Genomic DNA, 17,315 nt, shown 5'->3' on the forward strand with positions numbered 1-17,315 from the left:
TACAGGAAGCCAGAAAACGGCCTCCCAGCACAAGCAAAAGGGCCCCTACCAAGTTCTCAGGCATCCTCACATCCATCCCCTCCATGAACACTCATTTTTTTCAGGGTTCAGGAACAATTTAGTCATGGTTCAACCTTCTACAGGAAGCTACAGGACTTTCTACAGGAAGTTCTGTATTTTTACCAGAAACATCCTGTAGAAGCCTTTGGGCAGGCCAGAATCAATTATGGAGAGGGATTTGAAGCTTGAAGTCTATTTAGGAGGCATGCAACCACTCTTTTTTTCCATCCTCCACTAGTTTCATCTCCTTTCACCACCATTGCCACCATCATATTGAATATACTTGCACAATCATACCAAAGTTGAGAATTCTCTAGGAAAAGAAGCACACACAGTGGGAAGAAGAAAAGAGAAAAGCATGGTTTCATGACAGAGAAGAGGACATCACTTCAGAAACTTGGCATGACAAGGAGGCCACCAAGGCCATCAAAGATGAGGAGATAGATTGGTTGCTCAGAGGATGAGCAACACTTTCAGTAGGGGGGTGATGATGAGCCCCAAAAATGGATAATTATTTGGGCTCATTCAACCTCCTAATTCGACTTAATCCACCATTCTCATTAGTTTATTGCATGTTTTTTATTATATTTATGCTAATAGAGTGAATTGGTTTAGTCATTATGCAAACAAGTCTAATGTGTGCTTTGTGTAGCCTTTTTGGTCAATTTGGAGACAAAATCAATGGTTGAAATGAGCACTTGGAAGCCAAATTCGTGGAGAGTATTTTTAGGAAGGTTTTCCCTTCATTTATGGGCCCTTACCTCGAATTCTCCACCATCAACTCGGAGTTCAAAGGCCACCAAATCAATTAACACAAGGGCAGCCAAGCAAGTCAAGTAGGACTGCTATTAACTACAAGTTTTGGGCAGCCGAGTCCCTAAAGTTTAGGAGGACTGTTGGGGTCCTCAATTTGTATAAATAAGAAGGCTTAGGGCCTCATTTTGGGGGTTAGCTAGTGGTTAGTCATTTTGTAGGCAGAAGTTAGCTAGTTTGTAGTTCGATTTTTATGCAGTAGATTAGCTTTGCTTTCAGCACATTTTCAAGTTTCCATTGTGGACAGTTTTGATGTACTCTTCTTTTCTTGCTCAATAAAGATGAATCCAGCTTTGCACCAGCTCTAAATCTCTCATAGGAGGCTGTAGCTCTTGGGGTTGGGCCCATCTCAAGCGCCCAGTACCTCCTTTGTTTACTTTCATGTGTCTTTGCTGCATTCTTAGAGTAAAATCTGCTATTTAGATTTAAAACTTGTTGTGTTATTTAGGTTGCTTTTGATGATTAAAGTAGATTTTCATGTTCAGATTGATTTGGATAGATTAATAACATAAAGGATCCTTGGAAAAAGGGGCTCAAGCACCTCTGATCTTACCTCTCCCTCAGTGGGATCGTGAGTTGGGACAAAGGTGACCTTGCTGCCCACAAAAACGCTGTTTTGCTTCACCATGCAAGTATTAGTGTTGGATTCTTAGTTGTCAAACTTGATATCAGTTTTGACTACATGATTAGGGTTATGATTGCTTAGTTGCATAGTTAGTTCATCTGATTTTGTGCAAATAAACTTCTGTTCCATTTCTTTTGCTATTATCTAGGTCAGATTAGGTTAAGGTAATTAGGTTCTTGATTTTCCAAGTCTTCATTTGTTAAATTCTAAAATAACTTGCAGAGCACCTTTTATCCTTCTCTATCTACCCATAATCCATCGGATAATCTGCTCCAACCCTTAGTCCATGATTCGTACCCTTCATTTGCCATACTTTCCCCACCTTGCCCTAATTCCTACATTCTTGTGCATCATCGCTTCCTCCATCCTTGAACAAATCCAATCGCTCCTTAGCCTCATCCACCAAGCCCTAGACCTCTTCACACCGCTATTTCACCTCCATACTCATTCCTCCATCTTTTTCCCTCCATCCATGCTCCAAAATCCCATTTCGAAACATCCTGTAGAAGAATTACAGAACATCCTGTAGAAATCCTGAACATCCTGTAGAACCCCTGCAGACTTCCTGTAGAATCTCATAAACATGGTTTCTTGACAGCCAAACTTTGTGAGACTCTCTGGAAAGGTGTTAGGGACCCCTTAGACCCTCTCTGAACCTTCCCGACCTCTTCCAAGCATTTTCCTCCTTGATCCACCTCTGCACAATCAAAAATAGTTAAAAGCACATGCATGGTAATTCCAACAACTTAATCAAAAGTACAAAAAGATGTTTTCTTCAGATAGAGGTAGTCTAGACACATGTATTTTACCTTCATAGAAGTAATGGCATCTCTTTCAGTAGTTTTCATGCTCTCCTTTGCGTCAGTAGGACTAGCTGGTAGAATTAGGGTTTGCTAGGGTTTGTGTTTCTTTTTGGCTTTCAGTTTCTTTTTGCAATTAGATTAGCTTCCTTTGAGTTAGCTTTCATCCATCAATTAAAAATATTCTTCTAAGAGATCATAGAAGTTGTCTTAAGCTCCTAGCAGACTTGTGCCAGCTGACCAAGTGACAACTGTGGCAAGAGCTAGTACTTGTGCATACAGCACCGTCGCTTCCAAGTTTGTTACGAACTACCGGGTTGATAAAATTAAAGAAGGGAGTTCTAGGAGTTGTAGCATTATTGCTACAATACTGGAGCCAACTAGCAGGGAATTAATTGATGGGCATATTTTTTGGGAAATCAGAGGAGGCCAGAATGCGAGATTTTGGGAGGAAGCATGGCAACAAAGGGAGAAAATGTTGGACCTACAAGGAATGCAAGAAATCTACAGAACAGGTATGGACAGAGACCTCATTAGGGTTAAAGATTATTGGATAAAAGAAAGAGGAAATGAAGAATGGAGGGAATGGAAATCTCTGGATGAATGGAATAGGAATGCGACAGAGGATCAAAAAACTATATTTAGCAAGGAATTAGATTCCAGGAAAATAAAAAAGAGAGGAGGGAGGGACATCCTTCGATGGGGCAAAGAAACGAAAGGAGCATTCACCATAAAGGAAGCCTATAAAGTAAAGATACAGCAAGAGTAGGGGGAGGAAGAGCAGAAGTGGAGAAAGATATGGAGAAATAAATGGTGGTCGAAGATCAAAATGTTCGCATGGCTGGTAGGAAGGAAACGTATTTTAACTTGTGATCGAATTCAAAAAAGAGGTTTCTCAGGTCCATCAAGATGTTGCCTTTGCTATCTAGACGAAGAAGACCAGGAACACCTTCTTAATGGACGCAGCGCGGCCCAATTCCAATAGGAAAAGACTAGAAACTTATTCTCGACCACGGAAAGAAACCCACAGGATATAATTGAAACCCTATGTGAATGGGGAGAAGGAAAGTTTAAAAGCAAGATAGTAAGAAGAGCCTGGAGCATTACATCGGGCTTCAACGTATGGAATCTTTGGAAAGAGAGAAATGGTCAAATCTTTAAGGCGAAATCTTCAGACCCGGAAGAAGTTTGGAAAAGAACCCTAGGACAAATCAAAGAATCAATCCTAGCGGAAAATTGAGCAGAAGAAGATTGGAAGACCTCTGAGGCAGAAACAGAGATCCTAAAAAGGCTGAACTTGGAACAAGGGATGATATACCATCAAAAAACAAAGCAGCACCAACGTATAGCAGACCAAAGTCACGCAGTTTATCGAAAGCCACCGGAAGGGTTTATCAAGCTCAACTTCGACGGGGCAGCAAAGGGGAACCGAGGTCCAGCAGGATTTGGAGGAGTCTTCAGAAACAGACAAGGAGAGGTAGAATGGATCTATGTAGAACACGGAGGAACAATGACTAATAACGAAGCGGAATTTATGTCAGTGTATCAGGGTCTCAAAATTGCCATAAGAAATGGATATAGGAAGATAGAAATCGAAGGAGATTCAGCCCTGGTCATTGGTACCATAAGGAAATTAATCCAAGGGAAACAGTGGGAGAAGGTAGTTAAAAGCTGGAGAACAGTGAGTATAGTCCAAGATATTGAGGAAACTCTGAAAGGGATCGAATACAAGATCACCTCTCATGTAAGAAGAGAAGGCAATAAACCCGCAGATTGCTTGGCTAATTGGGGAAGTAAAGAATCATTGGCGAAAGTGGATGACAGCTGGACCAATCAAGCAGCGATGACAAGATGGGATGGCTTAAAACAGCTCATAGACAACGATAACCATGATACAACATGAGGTTAATCAAAATTTCGTGTGGAGCGGGAGAAGGAGAATAAGGCAGGATCATGCGGCAGCAAAGACAGGACAGAAGGACGGCGGCCTTAACTCCCTGACATCAGCATTTAATGATCATTCAGATCAGCAGGGACGCGGCCCAAAACGAAAACCGGATATTACCACAGAAACCATCATTCAAAGCATAAGGGAGATAAGAAGTGGAGAGCAAACCCATCATAAGCGAAAAGGTGGCGAGAATTCTATAAGGCGGAACAGGAGGAGAATGACAGGCAACAAGAATTCGAAGAAGGTGGCGAGAGAAGGGGAGACTTGGCAGAGGAACCATAATCAACGCCTCAATCACACCAAAATGGCTGAGAGAAGGGATAAGACAGTCCAGGAAGAGAAGGAGGCAGTAGGCGACAAGCACTTCGAACGAGACCGCGTAAAAATAGAAATAGAAAGCTCAGACGAAATGGAGTATAGCCAGGGGGAAGGTTTCAGGAGCAAGCATTTCGAAACAGGGCAGAGCAGTAAAGGAACGAAGCGAGGCAGAAAGGGCGGAAGATGGAAGACACATGAACAGAGAGGCAGAGGTCGATCCCGACAACCAACCAACAACGAGGAGGGTAATCAGATGCAGAGAAGATGGAAAAGGGGGAATAAATCGATCAGCATGGCGGTGCATGAAGCTGAACAGGCTTACAATTTGGAGACAAATGTAGACATAAGGAAAATCATTGATGCCATGGAGGACAGGGTGTTAGAGGAACCGTCCGACCCAGAGATGGATGAATGGACCCCGTAGTTGCCGGACCCAAGCAACACGCAAGGCAGATTAAGCCTTTACCGCCGCGCTCTTCACACCTACTGGGTGCTGAAGCACCTCTTGGCAAAGGCCATGGAACAAGTCGCGGCTAAGATGGTGGAAATGGCATAGGAAACGACGACAGCGAAAAAGGAGGTGGCGAACGTGGAAGAGCTGTTGCGGCAATAGAACGAGCAACTCAAGGAAATCCAAGAAATGTTGAAGGAGCTGGGGAAGGCCAACGACAACAACAAATCCGGAAGAGGAAATGCGGCGAATTGAGAGGCCTGTTAACTGTTTTCTTTTTCAATTTAGAATGACACTGCTCTGGTTTTTGAATATTAGTTTGTATGCCATAGTAGTAGTAGTAAAACTGGGTTTGTTAGTAGTACTGGGAAAGAATAGTTTTTTGGAAAAACCTGGCGAGATAGGGCTTAATGCCCTGCAAAGTGTTTTTGACATTTTCCAGCATGAAAACTTTATTGACTGTCTGATGAATAGGAGCCAACAGATCCGGTTTGCCAGTAGGGCGGATTGAGGCTCCTAAGTTTGTACTTCTAAATTTGATTTAGATAATAGAAATGCCGTAAAAGACTCTATTCAAGGGAAAGGGGATAGACACATGATTATGATGTAAAAGACTCTATAAGAGTATATATTGTAACTCTAGTTAAGAGTTGAGGTAGTCAAACTTAACCACTAGTACTATTTTTGGCTGTGTTATAACTGGGCCACTAGGACGAAGAAACATTTCATTCTTTCGAGTTCATTTGTTCCAATGCTGAGTAAGTATAGCCAAGAGGGATAGGAGGTAGAGCACACAGAGAGGATTTTTTGTAGCAACCCACAAGCCATAGGCCATACTTTTTTGTACTCATAGCCATATTTTCAAATAGAGGAAGAGAACGAAGCGACCTCACCTTCTAGTTAGGATTTTCTCCCGAAAGGTAGGGAAAATTTTAAGGATGGAAATTTATCTTAAAGTTTAGAAACCTTGGCGAATCTTACTAGTCCCTGATATGCAAACTATAGAATATTTAGAGATATATTTATAAAAATATTGAAATTTCTATTGATTTTATATATAGTCTCTATAAAATTTAAGCGATCTTTAAGGTAAAATGATTTTATACTACAAAATTTGGGTGAATCATTTTTAGGAAAAATGGAAATTGACCAATATTTTTTTTGGAAAAAGCATGGAAAACTAATCCAGTTGTGAATATTATCCCCTAAAATTTTCCATGCCAAAAGCATTTCCCAAGCAAATCTTGTGTCTAATGTGTGTGTGAGTTGTTATTTTGTTGTTCTCTATGTTTTACATAATTTTCATTCACATGCAACACTATTAACAGTAGATCTACAGGTCCAGAAATCTAATAAAATTGTAGTAGTGTAGAATGTCACATTTTTAATATAATATTATCACATCTGTTATGATGAACTATTTAGTGGAATATCCATACAAGTTTACATATCAACTCCTGTAATTATCTATGCATTAGGCAAGTAAAATTATGGTTTTTGATTAGCATGTATTGCCCGAAGTTTTGGAGCAAAGATAGGCATTTTTTCACTATGAAAATGATCAGTGAGTTCGGCGCTGCTTTTCTATCCAAAATTGGTCGGAGTGGATACAAAGGATCATGAATAGGGTATATTTTGATAAGGAGAATACAACACCTCCTCTGATAGGTTTTTTTTTTTTTTGCCTCGTAACCAGAGTCAGTGATCTTATTTAGTTAAAAACTTGTATTGTTGGGATCCTTTTTTATGATTTGATGGAGGCAAATTACTTCAAAAATGATCTATGTGACGGATTTGTTCTCTACTCTTCCAGATCTAGAGGAAAAATTTGCCCTATATACAGATATGGGGGAGTTTTTCCTGCTCCCCTTTAAATCTCTAAAGAAGGAAGATATATCTCAAATGTTGAAAGGGAAGGAGTGTTGTTAATCATATATGGTAAAGAGGGCATCCTTTAAAATTTTGTTAAAACCCTTGATGGGAAATCAATCCTTATAAGAGTTCAAGATGGTGATCTATTGCAAAATCAAAAGGACCATATCCAAAATAGATTGGATATCCCGATGGAGTTTCAAAATCTAATTTATGTGGGTAGATCTATGCAAGGTGACCTTTCGCTGCATATTGTGGGATCGAAAGAAACTCATATATCATTAAATTAGTATTTGAGGGGAAGGATAGGTCCCCATTACCCTAAAGGACTAACATAATTTAAAAATCTAGTGAGCAGAACGCTTGAGCCATGAAACAAATCATATTAAAAACCAATATTGTTGGACCTTACATTGTGGAACAAATAGATAAGGTCCCAACAATGGTAGTAAATGTTCCACAAGTTTCAGAATGGTCCTCCCTCCTCCAATCTCAAGTAATCACTTGTAGATTTAAAAACTTTTGGCCAAAAGTGGAGGATTTACATCATTGGATATGTACAAATTGGACCTCAAATTGTGAAATCCACATATGTTCAAGGGATTTTTTGGTTATATGATTTGCTACCTTGCAGGATGTGTAGCTTTCCCTAAATAAAGGCCAATGGTTTTGGTGTAGTGCAGGTATTTTTATAACTCCATGGTTTCAAGGGTTTGATGTCAATACCATGGTGGTTTTCAAAATGTTGGTATGGGTAAGATTACATAACCTTTCTCTTACTTTTTGGAAGCACCAAGTTCTAGAAATAATTTGAAACACACTCTAGGGAAGTTTGTAAATATGGATATGGAGAGACCTTCAAAGATAATTTTTATTTTTTATAGGATATGTGTAGAGGTATACGTTACTAAAGGTTGACCATATAAACCTAACTCATAATATCTTTTAATGGACCTAGGGATTAGATTTTGAAAATACAAGATTCTGATGTCATATATGTCTTTAGACTGGACATCTACAAAACATGTGTCTATAGGCAAAGAAATATCCAAAAAGAAAAAATAAAAAACCCCAAAATCCAAAGGGTTGGTCATTTCAGGAGCAACATTTCTCAAATGAAGAGGAAGATGGAATAATTAAGAACGTTATGGATACCCAAAATTCACAAGTAATGTATGTGGATGGAGGGATTGAGCATAAGGGAACAATGATTGAAAGCATGGAAGTAGTAACATCCGTAATTCCAACACAATAAAACAAAGAATCTACTTACGAGATGGGTAGAATTAAAATACCTCATGCATCTGAGAGTTCAAACTTAGATAAAGAGGCCCCACTAAATGTGGCAGAGAATCAAATGGTAGTTACAAAAAAAATAAACTAGCAATGTTAAATGTCATTCCTAATCGAGTTTGGCAAAAAGTAGAAATGAAGAAGGGGGTAGTTAAGTGTTCTTACACTTAGCCCAAAATGTGACCTTTTACAGTTTGTTCATGGACCTCCAGTTTTTGGAGGAATCTTTTCTCTAGGGCTTTGTGCTCATCTTTTTTGCTAAAAAAAAAATAAAAAATAAAAAATAAAAAAAAATCCTACCATGATCAAATGCTCTCTAGCATCTGCAAAATATAATTTTTTCCATGTTTTTCTCAAGTTGAATAAAATTATGCCACTTTTTTCTCCAAAAATAAATAAATAATATAGACTCTCAAAAGTGTTATGTAATGCATATGAGTATATTTTGTATAAATAAATTATAAGATTGATTTTATTTTTTACAAGTTTTAATTAATGTGATTTTGATTTTGATTTTTGTAAAGGTTTTTCGAAAAATGTAGTGTGGGTTTCTTTTTTATTTGTAAGAGTTGAAATTTTAAACATAAATTTAATTTTTGTTTTTTATTTTTTTAAAATTCAAAATTTTACAAATAAATTTTGTTAAATTGTTTTAAAAAATTTAATAATATTGAGGAAATTTTTTTTTTTAATAGACTTAATATTTTTAATCATATTGACGATAGAGGGTGATCATAGAAGGTTGAGATTTATCTTAGATATCTTATTTTTTCATTTTGATTTAATTTTAAAAGTGTAGCATCCGCAATGATAATAATATTTATGATATTTATGAGAATACTTATGAGTTGAAGTATAAAGGTTATAAGAATATTTTTGAATTATATTATTTATGAGAATAGAATAAATAAATTTAATTTTGGTTTTGAAAAAAATTAAGTGTTATATATTATTTGGTGTATTATTTATGAGAATTAGAATAATCTAGCCTAGATCCATTTTAAATAAGGATCTATCAAGTGTCAAGAGGGATCAAATCTCTCAAGGTGCAAATATTTCCTCAAATTTTCCACTCAAGAAAGAGGTTTGCACCTTGAGATATGTGTTCCCTCTCAGCACTTGATAGATCTAAAGTGAAGATATATATATATATATATATATATATATATATATATATATATATATATATATATATATATATATATATATATATATATATATATATATATATATATATATATATATATATATATATATATATATAAGAGAAGGATGAGCTTTGTGGCTTTCCACTTTGATAGGGTTTCAACATAGGTATTATTTATAGGCAAGGCCGAAGGAATGAGCCCTTTCTCACTTATATTTCCATCATCACTGTAACCCCTTGTTAAGCCACTTTCGTTCCTCAGAGCTACTCCTCCTAACTTTTCAAGGGATGTGATTTATTCCATAGCCTAACATCCTCTCTTTATATATTCTAATGCATCATGCACGAGATATTGCTTGATTACTCTAACATCCCCCCACACAATGTGATTTCTCAACCTATGTCATACCACATTTTGGTGGGTCCCATAGCAACCACCACTTACTTGTCGCACTATTGTTTCAAAGGATCTAAATGCTCACCTAAAATCCCACAGAATGAACAACCTGAATCACCTCTCTCCTCAACCCCCCTCCACCCCTGTTGGTGGAACTTATCCCTATTCACTCATGTCCTGATTCAATGAGTAATTAATCCTCACGCTCAACATCAAACTCTCTATATTATTCCTCCCACCCCTCTTCCCCTCTACAACATGACTCCCTTTTTCTAGCAACTACTTCGCTCATATCTTATAGGCCTTAGCTTTAGGGACAGAAAAAAATCATAGCATATTCTCTAATTCAACCAAAATTGTTATGGCAATGGGACAAGACAATGGCTTGAAGTTTATTCTCCAAATACTTGACAAAACCCCAATGGATCACTTTTATGGAAAAAAGTCATTTTTGAATGGCTCCCCAGCTCTTGAAAGCTTGTTATATGGTATATAATTTCCTTTCAACCTGTTAGTTCATGGATCGTTCGATTTCATTTTTACATTCCCAGACAACTGAAAAAAAATTATTGCTTCATAATGGTCATGGGGTTCTACTGGGATTGTTCCCAAGCCTCAATCCATTGAATTTGATCGTTCTAGAGATCCTCTCACTCCACAAAAATTTCGGGCCATTCTCCCAAGTATCCCACTAAATTTCTTAGGTAAGAATTCCTCATGACACTGGATATATGAAAATTGGGTGTTTTCTATAATTAGAACCATGTTGTACAAAGAAAATGGACTATATGTGGCTTTCAATTCAGGCTAAATTCGATACGTATGAGGGTCTACTAGGAGACATTGAAATTAAGTATGAATATTTCACATGGACACAAAAGGTATACTACTAGCACCTTCCATTTGTGTGTCATATCTTTCATGATATTGGGCATTTACAATTACATTGTGGTAGAATTACCTCAGCTCACCCCACAAAGTGTTTTAGAAGATTTTGGAAGAAAAAATATGGGCTTTCTACATCCAAGGATCCCACCACTCCTCTAATAGAGTCTCTCCCTAGCGCTCCACACATATCATCTTCTCTATCAGTCAAATAATCCACTAAAAGTTTATTTTTGTAGGTTTTATCCCCCTAATTTATATTCCTTTCATTCATCACCTATTGTTGGGTTATGGGTTTTGATTCATAGGGATCCCCTACCACATCTCATCTTATCTATTAGTCAAATAATCCACTCCAGAGGATCCACTACAAATTTCTTCTGGTATAGTTTATCCCCTTCATTTTTCTTCCTTTCATTTGTCACCTATTGTTGGTATGTGAGTCTTGATTCATGGGAGTCCTCTGTTTGGTCCTTTTGGGCCTTTGGTTACCCCATCCCCTCCCCTTCGATCCAAAAATGAACCCCCCTAGGTAGTAGGCCCTTTGTTCCTCATTCTTCCCCTGTAGCCCCTCTTTCAGTTTCTCTAATGAACTCTCCCCTACTTCCTCCATATCTGACCTATTCCCCTCCCTGCAGCCCCTATTCCCTCTACTTGTTGAACTTCCTCATAGACTCTTCCTTCTCCCATGGGGGCTTGGCCCTAGATCCTATCTTCACTAAATCGATGGGTAGGACATCTCATCTCCTAAAACTACAACAAAATATCTTTTCAGACATCCAAAAAGGAAAAAAAAGTGAAATTTTTGAAGGCCTTTAAAGCATATACAACCCCAAAAACTATTCACAAATGATTATTCTCTCCTTCAATTCCCATGGGTTCAAAGGTGCCCAAAATATGCTAGCCCTCAAGCACCATCTATACACATATAAGCAAAATATTATCCTTATTCGGGATACCATGGTAGATGGGGTTTGAGTGTCAAAGGCCTTCAATCCTTGGCTTCCAAACTAGTCCTTTTCTATCTTAGACTTAATTGATCTATCTTAAGGATTATTGATGTGATGGATCCCTGCTTATAAATAAATTTCCACCTCAATCTTTAACTTTGTTATCTCTATATGCTTGGAGGTCAAGGAGCTCAACCTTGATCTATCCATTCTAAATTTATAGAACCCCTATGTAGATCACATCTCTTATCGGGATAGCCATGCTACTTTAGGTGTCCTTTATAGGCCTATTATTATCATAGGAAATTACTTAAATTTCACTCTCACTCTTCAAGAGATCTAAGGTCCCCATCTTAGATCAAATCCTCTCAATGATTACTTCTCGACTCTCCTAAAAAAATTCACTTGGTTGATCTTACCCCAAAACAATATCACCCACCCAAAGAAAAATTTATATATATGATCAGGTCATATCCAAGAATGAATATATTTTTGGTTGTGATGGACCTCATATCATATCAAATATCGTACAAGTCTTGGGTTTCCTCAAGAGGTCTACGATATCATCTTCCTATTATCCTCTTTATGGGCGTGGATAAATATAGACCTCCCTACCTCTCAAGTACAACCACTCTTGGTTCCTTGAATAATATTTTTGGAATTTAGTCAATGATACTTGGCACCAAACTTAAGTCAGCTAGAAAATGTAGTTAATTTTTTCTCGAAGAAAGAAACAAGCTAAACTTGTGGAAGTAAAACAAGATATTTACTCTCTACATGGTGACACATCCTTTGGAATTTACATGATCCAAAGTTTGGCTTAATTCTACCCCTTGAATCAGAAAGATAATCCCCCCTTAATCTTCAAGAAACGAAATGGGGACTGGAAACCCTTGAGTGATATGGATAAAAGATGAGGACAATATTAAAAAATTATTTTATCACTCTACAACATTTAGAAAGAATATTTGGATAATATAAAGGAAAGAAGAATCCCTAATCCAAAATGTTGGTTTCCAAGTATGAATCATGCAATTCACCCAAACCACATTTAATTGTCAACCCGGAGTTTTATGAGTTATTTCAAGGCTATCGTGAACTGTAGGTGCAGGCCACATTTCCTTACCTAGTAGTTAACATTATCTATAAATTCATCAATGTGTAACTGCAAGCAAAACTATAACATCAATAAGGATTCACAGCAACACATCGATAAACTTTCGAAGCAATAATAAACTTATAGAAATAAACCTAACACGCATCTAATCTAGTAGCACCTGGTCAGGAGAGTGGGCCCAAATCCTTGATCAGGGTTGTGGCAAGATCAAAGAATCACAATATGCTCAAAAGATCAATTTATCATTAATAAAAGGAATATCATTATTATGCTATTACAGACTCAAAGTGAGAGTATTCTCTTGCAAACTTTAGGCCTCTTAACAGTGTTGAATTTCATAGCCCGTAAATCTACTTTATACAAATTGTCAATGATACAGCTCCCAGAATTATGGCATTGTCTACCCTTAATTACACGGTGGTTTCCAGAATGAAACAAAATGTTAAAAGATAGTAGTGTATCAATCCAAGAGTTGATTCACCATTGCATTCAAGATTCAAGAATAGCACTTCTAGTTTGATAGCGTCATTCATTGAATCACGGTCCTAGTCATTCTCCCTTTAAATCTACAGGAATAACTAAATTAGCAAGTCACTTTGGTAGTAATCCCCTACTACTATGCTTCATTGACCAATAACCATAGAGACATGATGAGAGGTATACCTGTGCACTTTAAGATATCAATTAACCACTATTGGCGTGAAATGGATAAAAGAATAGGGTAAAAAGGGTGAGTAAAAGTATGAAAATCTAGCCACCAACATATCCCCACAATTAGGCTCAATGTATGTCCTCATACATTTCATTATCTGTGCAAGTTTGGGTTCGAGCTGCGATGGTCAGCGTGAAGCTATGCAAGTTTGTATTTTGTAGACATCTCTATCCCTTGAGGCTTATACCCATATGTTTGGACAACTTCCTTCCACCAATCCTTGCTTACCTCGTAAGCTGGAGTGTACTAATCAGCTGGCAACCAAATGATGGGAAATCGAATCCTCAAACCCATCCATTGAACCCCACGAATTCACATACACGCATTGTACCAGGGTACCCTGTTTGGAGCCCGAGAAAAATTGGCAACCCCAAAAGGCTCACGTATCCTGAAAGTTGATGACAAAAGCATCCACCTTTTCTGGCAGTTGTCCCAGACCTCCTCCTAACAAGTGAAGATTTGTTTTGTGCATATATCATCACACCATTGATGAGTTTCCAACATCTATTATTTTCGCCCTTCGATCCCCAAGAGGGTTTTATGTCTATTCTAAACATTCACAGACTTACAATTCTCCATCCTAATGACAAGTGGCCTATTTACCTAGTTTTCTTCAAACATACCAAAAGCCTTTTTGCACTTAACCTAGTTGAGGGTGTAGGAGGTAAAATTTTTGAGTTGAATATATCCTACATATGGCACTAGGTTAAATGATTGATCATTACCCAAGAAGTAGTCATGCATTTAAAATTCACACATCAAATGTTGATCCAAAACATTGTGGCATCTCATGATGGGTAAAAACTGCATTGAATATTCTATGTCATGACTAAGCTCCTGGAAGATGCTTTCTAATCAAAAGAATAGATATTCTTCATGGATGAACAAGGCGTAGCTATGAGCAGGGGGGCGGCAAGCCATTGCCTCCTAAGCCAAGGTAAACATCTCTTCTTTATCAGCCTTTAGTAGCTTCACCTATTCTTTGAGCCCCTAAACTTTCTTATATTTCTTCTCCTACTTCTGTTTTTCCTTTTCTAGGTGTTCTATGTAACCAGAGACTATTTTCGCAGCTTTCTCACGAGTTTTCCTTATTCCTTCCCAGTGTGCCTCTACAGGAATGGACCCTCGTTGAAAGCAAATTGTTGTAGCTTGCAACTTCTGAATCTCTGTAGACATGACAAACTCTCGTGCCTCAATCATATGCAAGAATGATTTTGTCTATGTAGTTGTTGAAGTCATTGGCCTATCTTCAGTCTGTGTTTCCACTAAAATAGTTTTAGGCCAAGGCTTCACAAAAATTTTCTTATGCTTCTTCACTTTTATTCGTAGGCACCACATCTGTTTCCTCAATTTCATGACATCCATTTTTAGCTGCATATCCTCTCTAAATTGTGCCTAATATCATTCCTTAAGAGGGGGTCTCCTTTTCACACATTTCTCGATAAACTATTGTTTCACAACTATTTCATCCACAAGCCTCATAGTTGGTCTAGGTCCTAGTGGTTTGACGTTGACAAAATCATCAACCAGTTCTTATTTAACTTTGATTTCTTCTGTTTGCTTCTCAACTCAGGGAATAGTCCCGCCGTCTATTTCTTCAGGCAACAAGACCTCTACATCTTCCCTCTACACTTCTAGATTCACTACAGGGTCTTGTGTAGCAGCGTCCTTGACACCCTTCTCTTGCGATTGCTCTTCTTCCTCACCATCCTCTTCCACCCATGTAGGAACGATACCTAACCCTTGCAAGTTAGTTTTTTCAGTACTATTCTTTTCCTATTGCTTAGGAATGGCCTTTGAATCTCGTAGGTTAGTCTGATAAACATTATCCTCTCCCTTATGCTCTAGAATAGTCTCTAACCCTTGCGGGTTAGCCTCATTTGAAATAGTCTTCTCCATCTGCTCAAAATTAGTCTCTAACCCTTGTGGGTGTGTATTATCAGCAACATCTTCCTCCATCGGCTCAGGAATAGTTTGAGGCCCTTGCGGGTTAGTGTGTTCAACTGCATCTTCCTCCATCGACTCAAGAGTCGTTTCTACAGGAGTAACACTAGCCAAAGCTTCTTCATTTTATTTTTCAGTCGAAACTGGTTCTTGTGTGACAGTGTCGATCTCTAACCATTCAATTTTCTCAATTATTTCACCAATTGACACTGGTTTTTGAATGACCATGTCGATAATGGTGCCCTTAGCTTTACCAACAGATTTTAGGATGAGAGGAGAATCTTCTTCTCTCTCTATATGCCTAGAGGAATGGGTTTTCCTTGCCCCTCTTGGAAAGGATGCAAGAAAAGGAAAACGAGTAATGATTTCGTCAATTTTCATTCTCTCAATTCTTGCTAACGCAACCCCTCCTTCCTCTTATTCTATATCCAGTAGTTGTTCTATGATCCCCTTTTCTCTCCTGCTTGTTCTTTTTCCAAATTGTCCTTCTGCTCAGAAACCAACACTGTCTCTTGTGGAGTAGTGTCGACTGTAGCCCCTATTTCCTCCAAAGGTTGTACATTCAATTGAATAGGTGGTGCTGGTCCTTGTGTGACAGTGCCACCTACATTTCCAATCATGGGTTCTTCAATTGTTTGAACAGGTGGTATTGGTTCTTATGTAACATCACCACCTACATCCTCAAGAAGGATTTCTTCAATTGTTTGGACTGGTGGTGCTAGTTCTTATGTAATAGCACCACCTACATTCTCAATCACAGGTTCTTCAAATTTTCAGACAGGTGATGTTGGTTCTTATGTGTCAACACCACCAGTAACCACACCCATGGGTCGTTATTTTTCTCCTTGATTCTTATTCGGTGTTGCTTCTTATGGAGCAGGTTCAACTGCACTCTCTTCTACCTCCATTACATTCATCTCTATTGGGCCAACAGGTGATGCTAGAATAGCGTTGTCTATGGCCTCTTCTTCTATTGCTACATCTTCTTCCTATTATCCTATAGGTAGCATGCCCACAAGTTCTTCCTCCACCAATTCAGTGAATTATGGCCAAGCCACAGAGGTTGGAGACAAACCATGCATCACCAATAATCTTACCAACCCATGATTTGTAAGAACTACTAATGGTTGTCGAGACCATCGGGTAGATTGTGCCATTAAGTGAAGGCTGCTCCATAGGAAGTATGGCATGTTCAAAGCATGAACCTGTGCATGCTGAAACCGAAGGCATGCAAGAAGTTTGAAGTGATATTTAAACAATGTAGAAAAACGGCCTTCACAGGTAACATACCTCATTACAAAATATGCCACCTCACCCCATGGATATGGCAGTGATTTATGATCATACCCTCTTCCTTTCTGGACCATTGTCTCCCCAGCCTATAAAAACAATTCTAGAAACTCCGACAGAGGAGACTTCCAAGAGAACCATTTATGACCTCTTTGTTGCAATCCACTAACAATTGAAATAGCTTCCTTCATGACAGGAACATCCAATCCACAAACTCTAGAGTGATTTCCTTCCAAGTTTAATGAAAATTCAACTGTGATGGCTTCATCAAATCCTTAAAGTCTACCAAAATATACATGTCACCCTGCATCCAAGAAAACTTTCCAAACATCTGCATTACGTCAAACTTTCTCTGTATTCTCTGGCACATGTCTCACAACCTGTCCACCCATTTTGTAATGGTTGATAACAACACTTTGGAGTAACAGAAGGCCGTTGGGAAGGAGTGCCGGCAGGTAGATTTGTAGTGAGAGCTTGTGACAGGGATGGAGTGCAGTGAAAGTTTGTGATAGGGATGGAGTGGAGTGAGAGTAAAAATCAGAAGGATAATGATGAAGATATGGAAAATCATGACAAATAATGGAAAGAAATAATGGTAATTATCTTGTAGCATTGAAAAGGACCATCCATTAGTACAACAATACTAACTCCAAGTCTCAATGCATATGGACATCGTGAAAAATGTGGTGG

The sequence above is a fragment of the Pinus tabuliformis genome, chromosome 3_1, assembly GCF_031772625.1.
Source record: "Pinus tabuliformis cultivar Carrire ecotype Pingquan chromosome 3_1, CPIR1, whole genome shotgun sequence".
Taxonomy (NCBI): Eukaryota; Viridiplantae; Streptophyta; class Pinopsida; order Pinales; family Pinaceae; genus Pinus; species Pinus tabuliformis.